We start from the raw sequence: 11042 nt of genomic DNA on the forward strand, positions 1-11042 counted from the left end.
TCAGAGACACTCGTCTTCGCTTGAGACTGCCTTATGATTACCGCTGATATGGACATGGGTTACATGCTTCTCAACTCTTAAAAGTTTTTTTCGCTCTGAATCTCGGGACGAGATTCTTTTAAGGGGGAGGGCTGTAACACCCCTGGTGTTTGTATTCTACTCGACAACGAGTATGGATTTAAGCACGTAATATTAGTGGATAAAACAGATGCTAAATTTTAATCATCTTCGTCTATCGCGATTTTAATATCGCATATGTTTCTGTCTATTTAGACTCCTAAAATTTTCGCGAATTTTGGAACGTATTTGTTCTGAAAGCTTGCGAGCCTGTGCCCAATTAAAATCGCACCTGTTTCGTCTGTCGCGAGTTCGACATCGTTTTTATATATCTGAGTTCTTCCACAATTTTCGTGATGCTCGGAATATAGTTGTTCCGAAAATCGGTGCGTCCGGTGATTATTTAAAATTCATCGCTCGCGCGAATCCGAATTCGGAAACCCGATCCACTCGGCTAATTTTTATCCCGAACAGATTAAACTCGACGACTAAACTTTCAGTATAAAATAATTTAATCCCTTTTTGTTATCCGTGACATCGCGTCTACGGATTTCAATTGAATTGTTCTCTAGTCGAGTGTTCGAGTAGCGAACGAAATTCGTCTAAATTCAACTAAATCGAACGTCGACTAAAATGTTCGGGGCAAAATAGTCTGAATCGCGCGTTGTCCGAGAAAAATCGTGCGCGAGTTTATAATCCAATTTATTCTTCAGCACGCTGTTTCGACGACGAAATCGCGTATACGTTCGCATGTATAGTTTCGGCTAATTTTGGTCGAATCGCAGAACAGATTAGTAGTGCTGAAATCAGTTTATGTCGGTCTGTTGTTCCTCGCCCAGATCCAAATTTTTGAATATAGATAACAGGTAGTAGTTATCTGACACCGAGAATATTCACCCAGTCAAACATTGTCCAAATATTGTCATCGATCTTGTCTTGGTTCAAACAATTTCTACGTCTTGTAAACATTAAATCATAAAACTGTGTTTATCCGTGTAAATTGGTTTAGAAAATGAGAAGGAAATTTCATTTTCCCTTACGTCGCTTCCACCGGCTTCCAAATTCCAGAATTTTAGCCAATGTCTTATCCTCCCTTTAGCTTCCTCCGTTCACGGCATTCTTATCCCCTGTACGCCGCCCCTGTTCAGATTTTTTTCAGCGCCCTTATCTCCTACGCGCGTGCTCATCGATCCATTTCAGCTGCCGCGCGTCCCTGCGGTCTTCCAGCTCCAGCGTCGGCTGCTCCTCCCTGGCCACCCGCGCCCCTTGCTTCTCCCTTCTCACGCTCCCCGTCGAGCTCCCTGGTCGCCGCGCAGTCGAGCTCCCTCAGCTCGCTCCTCCTGTGCCGCGCGCCAGCCCCTGGTTCGGCTCTACTCCTCCCTGCTTGCCGTTCCTATCCCCCTGCCATGGAGTCCGTCGTCAGTCCGAGCTCGCCCATCCTCTGCTCGGTTTCAACTTGGTCGTGCCTGCAGCTTCTCCCATAGTGAGCTCCCTCCACTGCCCTAGGTTCCCATGGTGAGCTCCCTCCACTGCCCTAGGTTTGTCAAGCGCTACCTCTACTCCATCTCTTCCTGCTCGAATCTTGCTGATTGGCCCTGCGCAGATTATCCTCATGCCCGACCACGGTACAACAGCAACAGCCATGAAACCCCTTCGTGTCGCGCCCTCGATATGCTCGATGAAATACCGCAGCGAGCTCCGCTCCGGATCTGCGCAGCCCCGGCCTTGTTGTCGACCTCAGTGAGCACCTGCTGCTGCCTAGCTGTTTTTGCGCTCTATGTGTTTGATAAAATGAAAGTCATGTGAATTGATTGTGTGCTTGATTATGAAGTATATTAGTCTATATATGTGATTAATTAGTTTCTATGTATGCGGAGATGATGTTTGCTTAGAAAAAGAGTACTTTGGGAGATGAATTGGTGCGGTATGGTTAAATTAGTAGTGCCAAGAATATGCTTATTAATTCTAGCACTTTGCCGATGAGAGTTATTAGTGTTGCTTGAATGAACACCTAATGTGTGATGACATGAATGCCTTGTCTTAGGATGTTTCAAGAACATAGTAATTATAGAAGCTAAAATTTTTAGAAACTAAATAGGAACTAAATTAATTTTTGTTGTTTGGGATTGCATGACCAGTTTTAGTTATGCAACTACTTCAATGAAGTGAACCATGTTTTCTATAGTAATGGTATATAGGAAAGTTGTAGAGAACTTCTTTATCTTACTTGTGTAAAAATTTCATAACCATAGGTGTAGTAGTTTAGGAGTTATGATTTTTCCAAGTCCAGTTTCAGAATCTGTCCAGATTCTGTACAGGTTTCGAAAACTGCCTTGTTTGATTAAGGTAAACTAAAAATTAGCCCTTAGTAATTATAAAAGAATTGTAGTACTTTGCTTAATCTTTCCAACAAATTTTGGAGCACCCTTTTTGGTGGTCTAGAGACCAAGTTAAAGCTGTTTGAACTATAGAGTCTGAATCTGTCCAAATCTGGACAACAATGTTTGTGTGTATTAACCGACTTCGATACACATTGAATCACTTTGAGATGATTATAAATGAATTATAGATAATTCTTTTAGCTTTCTAAAAAGTCTAGGATCACCTGATTTGGATTTCTGAAACTCCAGTTATGGATTTTTGAGGTGAAGAGCCGAATTTTGTTCAAATCTGGACAGAATTAAAGTTTAGCACTGTTTGACCATTCAAACTGTCGAATCATGTTGTGATGATAATATAAGAGTTATAGAGGACTGTCTAAGCTTTCCAGAAAGTCTTAGTTTACTATTTTTGGATGCCTATTTTGTGAGTTATGAGCTAAACAAATGGTTGCTGTTCTGCTGTCCAAATTCAGCTAGTATTAAAATGACTATATGGAGTTTCTTTTGTGTGAATACCTAGATTTGGTTAGTTCTTGTCTTAGTTAATGAAGTCTTATAACTGCATATGGATGTTTCTTAATGTTCGGATTAGGTTCGAGTAAATTGGAGAACATGATCGTTGTGTTGGGGTATATAAACCTATCTAGTGCTTAATTAAGACTGTTTGTGACATCTTGCCATTAAGTATTAGTGTTATTTGTGTGAATTTCTATTGTTTGGTTGCTTGCATACCTTGTCTTAAAAAGTTTCATCTTCTATATTAATTGCTTAAGTTAATAAATCACGGAGGATGGAGATTTATTTATGGTTATTACTGGTTTGTCATATTGATTCTATCAGGTCATGTCGTTTAAGTGTTCTCCATTGCTAATAGAAAGTTAGTAAGGGATAGTATTTTGGATTTATATATCTCTAAGCCTTTTCATGTTGTGACTTGAGTTTTTGGTTGGGGAGTAAAGTATCCAGGTAGTAATGATCATGCAGCTTAATTAACTGGTAATTCATTGATTACAATACGGGTGACTTGGAATTAGCTTTGGCTATGCCCTTATGCTTACGTAGTTGCAAATAAATGCTTAATCAAATATGCCTTGTTGTCTAAATATGATGTATTGTTTTCTTGATATTTGGTTAGGTCCATTTGACTAGAAAGTCATGACTGATATAGAATTAAATGTATCTAGTAGTTATCCCAAGGGTTGTAATGTTTGTTTTAAGTATTATCCTCTTTAGTATAGCTTATCTATATTGTGCTTTTTTATGTCCATGCTCATGTGCATTATGCATATCATTTAGGTACGATAAGTGATCACGTGATGTGAAGGACTAGAGCTCGGTCGACCACAAGATGGTGTTAAGTATTGGTTTCTTCGCAAGGTGATGCTAATGAACAAACTTAAGGATGGACAGACTGAACCAGTGCCAACACACAAGGCTGGTCGCCAAGTGGTCATCGTCTAACAACACTAACCTAGTGTTATCCCAGGCAAGCCCCAGTGCATTTGCCACCTCCTTGCTGTTTTAAAAACATTTTATCACTTATATGCTGCATTAGGTGGTAGGAGTTGAATGGGTAAACCTTTGCTGCATAACTTCCTTGAATTATTGATTATCATCCTTGATACCTGATTTGAAAATCTAGATATGCTTAGCCTGCTTATAGACAAGGAACAAAATATTTTGATGTATGAATCATGTTTTTACAAAGAAAAAGGGGCTGGAATGATGAAGGTATCAAAGGTCTTGATGACTTCATCATTTCGGTAGGGTACCTCTAATAGGTTCCAGATTTTCAGAATTATTTTAATATGAGACCAGACGTTGAGCAGGAAAGGTCGCCCGTTTGTGTCGATTAAGGACCGTACCGAAAGTAGGCTTGCTGATCTAGGACCCTTTAACTGGCCACATGCCTCATCATGGGTAAGCTTAGCCTCGGTCGGACCAATACCAGAAAGGCCGGCCTGCAATGGGAGTGGAGAGATGGCGAGAGTATCGTGTATCCACCTGGCAAGAGGCTGGATGGTGGGGTACTGAGCTCTCGGTTAGCGGGGACCTGTTCTGGTCTTAAGAAACCCGTGGGCGAGTTGACATATGCAAGGGTTAAGTGCTACATATGTCGTGTGGTTGGAGATCCTCAGCTGAGTATTAATCGATTCGGATCGCTGTTACTTCTCGGATATGAAGACTAGATCACTGCCCTGCATCATAATTAACAAGTGAAACTAAAGATGTTAAAATGAAGCTAGTGTAGAACAATTGAATGCTCTAGATTAGGCAAATCTAGATTCAGGAAAAGTACTTAATTTGTGAAGTAAAAGTTGGCATAAGGATCCACTACTAGTAAGCTTTTCTGCAAAAACGAGTCTTTGAAATTTGATGAGCTTTACCTTGATTCCCAACAAACCAGCATATCCTTGAGAGTCTTTTCTTTAGTCGGGTAAGTCTTGCTGAGTAATTGCGTACTCAGGGCTTTATTCCCTATTGTTTTTCAGGTTATAAGTTTGTTCTGTTGTGGATAGTGTGGATGGTGCTAAGTGCCGGTGGGCTCGGCCTTTTTATATAAGTATATCACATCTTTAGCTTCTTTATTGAGGATTGTCAATTAAGCTAGCATGTATTTTAAAAACTATAAATATTTTATTCATTTTAAATTATAATTCTTTTGAATCACTCTCTTTTGTAATCACTCCGATAATTGTATAATGTAAACTTATTGTAACATGTAATCATTTTGCAATAGAGAATTTATTTCCACTGCAAATGATGGTGTGTGATTTGTGTTTACTTAATCTTGCGATCTTGGCGGTAAGTCGTTTATCCGGGGTCCTCGGGGCACTCGGACAGATCCTGTTAAGTTGTTTGGTGCACATGCATAGCTGTCTGAGGTCTTTGAGACAAGGACAGGTGCATGTAGGCCCAATAACTTGGGAGGTTCTGCGACACTCCCTAAGGACGGAGCTGTGGTAGCTGACGATGGCCTAGATTCGTGCCTCGTAGTGCATGTCCTAGCCTCATATCCAGCCTCGCATCTAAAGAAATCATGCATACCAAGACGATGTATCCATACATTATTTCAAGAATGTGTAATGAATGCAACATATTTTACATTATAGTAAGACTTAACCACAACTCTTGCTTCACCCGCTCTGCCTTGCTGTTGAATTCCCTATCGTCCCGGTCTACTGCATCGGGGGCGACGACATAATGGTCGAAGGTGTAGGTTAGGCCCGTTACTCCGGCGTACTGAACTAGTGCAGGGAAGTGTTCCTTGCACAACAGGCTAAGGATGCCACTGGGGTTGCGGCCGTGACCCCCAGCATTCTCCACAACCTTCCAAGACCTTTCCAAGTGATAAATAAAAAGTATTAGTTTATATTATGAATTTGAACACATAATATAAACAAGTAGGGAGAACATAAAGTTACATGCCTCTCCCCATCCGGTCGAATCAGCGGCCGCCTGTCTCAAAGTATGGGACGATGAATGTAACACCCCTGGTGTTACAAGAACTAAAACTTGCATGGCATCATATGCATTGACATTTCATTATGTATGTTACACCTAGAATGCATTCACTAGGCTAAAAACTCCAAAACAAGTGTGATGTGATGATTGAAGTGATCCTTAAACCCTAAGATAGGGTACTTAACGAAGGGATAGAGGTATGTGGGTGTGTGTGATAACAAATTGAGTACTATCTCAAAGATTAGTGGAGATGTTCATAAGAGACTTAACTTGGAGAGTTTGAGTGGCACATAAACCCTAGAACACTCAAAACCCTAATAAGAATCCTGGAAACCCTAATTTGTGCTCTATGAGTTGGGATCAATTTATATACACTTTTGGACCAAAGTGCATGTATCAAAGTGGTAGAGTATTAAAAAATAAGTAACTTTTACATTTGGAGATTTCCATGTTTTGTGGAACAATTTGGAGTTAATTGCAAAAAAATCTCAAGAGCACCCATATGGCTTAACTCTGAAATCAGTGACATCAGGCCAAGTTTGTGCCCTAATATCTTTTGATCTATGGGGATTTTGCTTGGGGTCACTACAACAAACTTGTAGAGCTATGTTAGTAATTCAAGTTTGATTAAGTGATCTAGCCCAAGAACTGTACAGAAATTGGAGAAAATGGACTGGGAGTTAGGCTGTCAGTCGGGTCAGATATTGAAACTCAATTGTCAGTGAATTCTGATGAACTTTGAGATCAATTTGTGCATGATTCAGTGAGAATCTAATTAAGAACCCTATAACAAAATCAAAGCTAGTATATTAGGCAACAACTTTGTTGTAGTCGGATTAGTGGGTTGTCACATGAAAATTGGAGAACGAAGCCCTTTAACTTGCTCTGTCAGGCGCACTGATGAGGATCGCATGGTACAATAACTCAACTAGATCAGATTCAATGAATCTCGCCGCCGGTGAACCCGCGCCGTGATTTGCGTCAGCCGCTATGATTCGTTCCCAACTCAGGGAGGATATTACCGCGGAACGTAAAAAGATCGGAGGGGGAGTGGATCGAGCCGGCCTCACCGTACCCACTTGCCCGGCGACGTGGTCATGCGACCGTCGACGTGGTTGCCGCCGTTCACTTCGGTTGCGCCATGCCATAAGCCGCATATCACCTCGCCGTAGGTCATGTGAGAAAGTCGCTTACCCTCCCAGGCTTTACCCTCATTGAGTGCCACGTCTGGTGACTCCGGTGACTCACCGCGACGCTGTCGTAAACTCCCTCTCGTCCAAAATTCGGAGCCACCGCTTCTGGTCACTATAAATTGATGCCCCTGCCTGCTCCGTTAGCTCGTTACGAAACCAGAACACCACTTCTCGCCCCCGATTAGCTACCGTAGCCCGAGAAATTGGAATTTCCCCCAAATCGGCCAAGATCGCCGCCGAGTAACCTCGCGCCGTGGCCAGCCATCTACAGGTCCGTTCATCCCCTTTTGTGCCATGTTTTATCATCCTTAAACGTTAGCATAGCTCGTCGGCCCAACCGATTGAACGCTACCGCGATTGGGCATCGAGAACATCATCTCGCCGCCACAGAACACCTCCGAGCGCACACTCACTTCGACCCACCCTTCCACCCCCGTTCTGTCCAAATTCGTGAGCGTACCTGATCTCTGGTGAATCAGTTTAGGCGCTATCGCGTTTGGTTGCTCAGAACACGCTCACTGGAGCCCTTGCGCCGCCGTGACTGTGAACAAGCATCGATTAGGGTCGAACCCATCCAATTGAGTGAGGGATTTTGCTCGGGTAGACATGCGCACAATGTCTGTATGCTTATTGCCTCCTGTACGGGTCGCCATGGCTGTGAAACCACGACTCTGGCCGGGTGTTCGCGTGGGGTGTGGACAGGGTTGTGATTGGTGAAGAAACAGAAATAGAAGGGCCTTTATGTGAATGTCAGTGAGACAGGGGAATATTGTCGTGGGCCCTTTACGAGTTTGTCAAATGGCCAGGGGCCTCTGCGTAAGTTCGCCAGCGCGGGCGCAGGCTCGCGCGTGTTTCCTCTGTTCGCGGGCTGGCCTGGGCTAGATCCGGCCCATCACTATTCACATTTTCTCTTTTTCTTTTTGCTGACAAATTAGGAAATGTGTAGAAAATAGTAGAAAAACGATAAAATTATGAGACCAATTTTGCTAGACTCCTAAAATCATCTAGTATTTAATAAAAATAGTTATAAGATTTTTATCCCAAGTCTGGAATTATTTAGCATTTAAAGATGCTCAAACCAAGCCTTTAAGAATTTTAGAAATAATTTAGTAGCTCCAAAATGGTAAAACTTTTTGGGTAGGCTTAGTATGATGATTGAAGACCTTGGGTGAAGTTTGAAATGATTTGGACACTGTTTGGTCACAAACCCAATAACTAGCCTCCTAGGGTTTAGCTACTTAATACTGATAGAATACCAACTTAGGAAATCCTAGTGATTAGTGTGTACCGTGAAGGAAAGTTGTATTCAAGATACAACTTAGTATGTTTCAATTATGTAACTGCATATTCATAACATCACATAATCATTCATGTACATGTACTGTCATGTATAGAAAACGAGGAAGAGACTGTGGTTGAAGAAGTTGTCACTCAAGCTGAGAATCCTCCAGCCGAGAATAACTTCTACTTCGACATCTGTGAAGTAGACCCGGAACCTCCTACAGCACAAGGCAAGCCCCGGTGCATTATCCCCTTTCCTTGATGTTTTAAAAACTTTATCACCTTAAGTTGATGCATTAGGTGATAGGAGTTGTGTGCTAAACAATTGCTGCATTCCCTTCCTTGGAAACTGAATATCATCCTTGTTATTTGATTTACTTAAAAGTTTTCTAATGCTTAGCTTTGCTCTAAAAAACAAAATGTTTTGTTTTAAACAAAAGGTTATGCTTCATATGGGATGGGGATTTTACAAAGAAAAGACTGGTGACGGTGAATCCATCATGGCCGTGATGGGTTCAACATCTGAAAAGATGTACCTCTGTCAGGTACCAAACTTTGGGTTGTAAATGATAAAGACAAGACCGGGCAGGTGACTTGCACGAGAAGAAAGTTGTAACACCTCTGGTGTTACTGGCACTAAAACTTGAGCATGACATCATATGCATTGACATTTTATTTTGTTTGTTACACCTAGAATGCATCCACTAGGTTAAACTTCAAAACAAGTGTGATGTGGTGGCTTGAAGTATTCTTAACCCTAGTGTAGGGTACTTAACCCTGGGATTTGGGCATGTGGGTAAATGTGAAGCCAAAATTATTAGTACCACAAAAGCCATTGGAAATATTCACAAGAGATTAAGTTTGTTGGATTTGAGTGGTACAAAAACCCTAAAGCACCCAAAACCCTAAAAGGAACCCTAGAAACCCTAATTTGTGCCCTATATGGTGACTTCAAATTCTATACACTTTTGGACCAAAGTGTATATATCAAAAGGGTAGAATATCAAAAACCAAACAACTTTTACATTGGAGGATTTTCAAGTAATGTGGAACAAATTGGACTAAATTGTGAAAAAATCACAAGGTCATCCATACGACTAACTCTGAAATCAGTGAGATTAAGCTGACTTTGGAGCCTTGTATTTCTTAATCTATGAGGATTTTTCCTTAGGTCAATATAGCAAACTTGTAGAGCTATGTTAGGGGAACATGATTGATTAAGTGACAAAGCATTGGTGCTGTACAAAAATTGGAGAAAAATGAGCATGAAGTTGGACTGTCAGTCACCACTGAAGACTGAACTTGGCTAACTGTGAACTCTGATAAACTTTGGGGGCGATTTAAAGTAGGATCCAGTGAGTGTTTGATTATAGTTGCTATAACAAAATCAGAGCTGGTATGTTAAACAACAACTTTCATGTAGTCGAATTGGTAGCTCTTCACATGAAAACTGGAGAATTTGGTTTCTCAATCTGCTCTGTCAGAATGACTGAATTAGATTGTGATGGTACAATAACTGAAATATCTGTGGTGATGTGCATCTCGCTGCCGGCGTTGATCGGCGTCGTGATTCGTGCAGCATCCCAGATGGTGCTCGATGGGCATCTTTTCACTGGGATATTTTCAGATGGGGTAAGATCGCCGCCGTGGCGCGCGAATGCCCCGGTCACCACGCGACTGCTGGCCCTTGTGGTCGTACCTGGCCGCCGGCGCCACTTCCTTTCATTGATCCACGACATCGCTGATTTAACCGTGTTACTATCGTGGCGAGACGTGTCAAATCCTAGAAAAGGACCGCATTCGACGTGACCGGTGATGGCCAACAGGGTCCGGTGAAGCTTATCACCTGGACTGCCATCGTGGGTCACCAGTCCTATAAATTCACCGTGTCCTTACCCTCGACGTCCAAATTAACCGAGCACTGATCTTTGCCTCTTAGTTATGGAGCTAACAGCTCACTAGCCATCTCTTTTCATCCACCATCGATAGAGATCACCGGATTTCCCTGGGTTTGGTCATTTTCGCCGTCGTGAAGGATCCATCTGTGGCCAACCTTCCTCGGGTCAGTTCACACCCGTCTAACTCTTGTTTTGGCATACCTTTAGCCTCGGGTTACTTACTGTGCCAGCCAATTGAACTCTACCGTAGCCAAAATCCCAGAACGCCGCGTCGCCACCATAGAACTCTTCCATCCCCGTTCAGTCCAAATTAGTACGTGTACACGATCTCGGGTGAACCAATAAAGCTCACCCTAGCTTCAATTTCGGCGCTACTGTGTTTAGTTTCCCAGAACACGCTCACCGGAGCTCTTGCGCCGCCGTGACCGTGAACAATCATCGATTAGGGTTAAGCCCATCCAATTGAGTGAGGGCTTTTGCCTGGGTAGGCTTGCGCACGATATTCGTATGCTTATAGTCTCTTGTTCGGGTCACCATCACCGTAGAATCGTGACTCCGGCCTGGTGCTCGGCGCGGTTCCGTCGTGGACCGAGTGATGTGAAGAAATAGAAGTGCGAGGGTTTTTGCGCAAACGTCAGTGATACAAGGGAATAGTGCCAGGGATTCTTTTTTGGTTATTCAAATAACCGAGGGCCTCTGCGCAAAACCATCAACGCGGGCGCGTTTCGCCTGGTCATGCGCCGGTTTCGGCTGGATTCAGCCGAGCA

At 42.6% G+C, this 11042-nt stretch overlaps 1 long non-coding RNA gene across 2 annotated transcripts; it reads left to right on the forward strand.

Annotated features, from left to right (window-relative positions):
- Window positions 1-1175: 1175 nt before the first annotated feature.
- On the forward strand, window positions 1176-5159 carry LOC103637597 (uncharacterized). 2 transcript variants are annotated; one of them, XR_004855276.1, is made up of 3 exons: window positions 1179-1572; window positions 1661-1797; window positions 3735-5159. It is a non-coding gene; the product is annotated as an uncharacterized lncRNA (long non-coding RNA). The 2 variants fall into 2 exon arrangements; XR_004855275.1 differs by having other exon boundaries at window positions 1176-1797.
- The last annotated feature ends 5883 nt before the right edge of the window (window positions 5160-11042 follow it).

The sequence above is a fragment of the Zea mays genome, chromosome 1, assembly GCF_902167145.1.
Source record: "Zea mays cultivar B73 chromosome 1, Zm-B73-REFERENCE-NAM-5.0, whole genome shotgun sequence".
NCBI classification, from domain to species: domain Eukaryota; kingdom Viridiplantae; phylum Streptophyta; class Magnoliopsida; order Poales; family Poaceae; genus Zea; species Zea mays.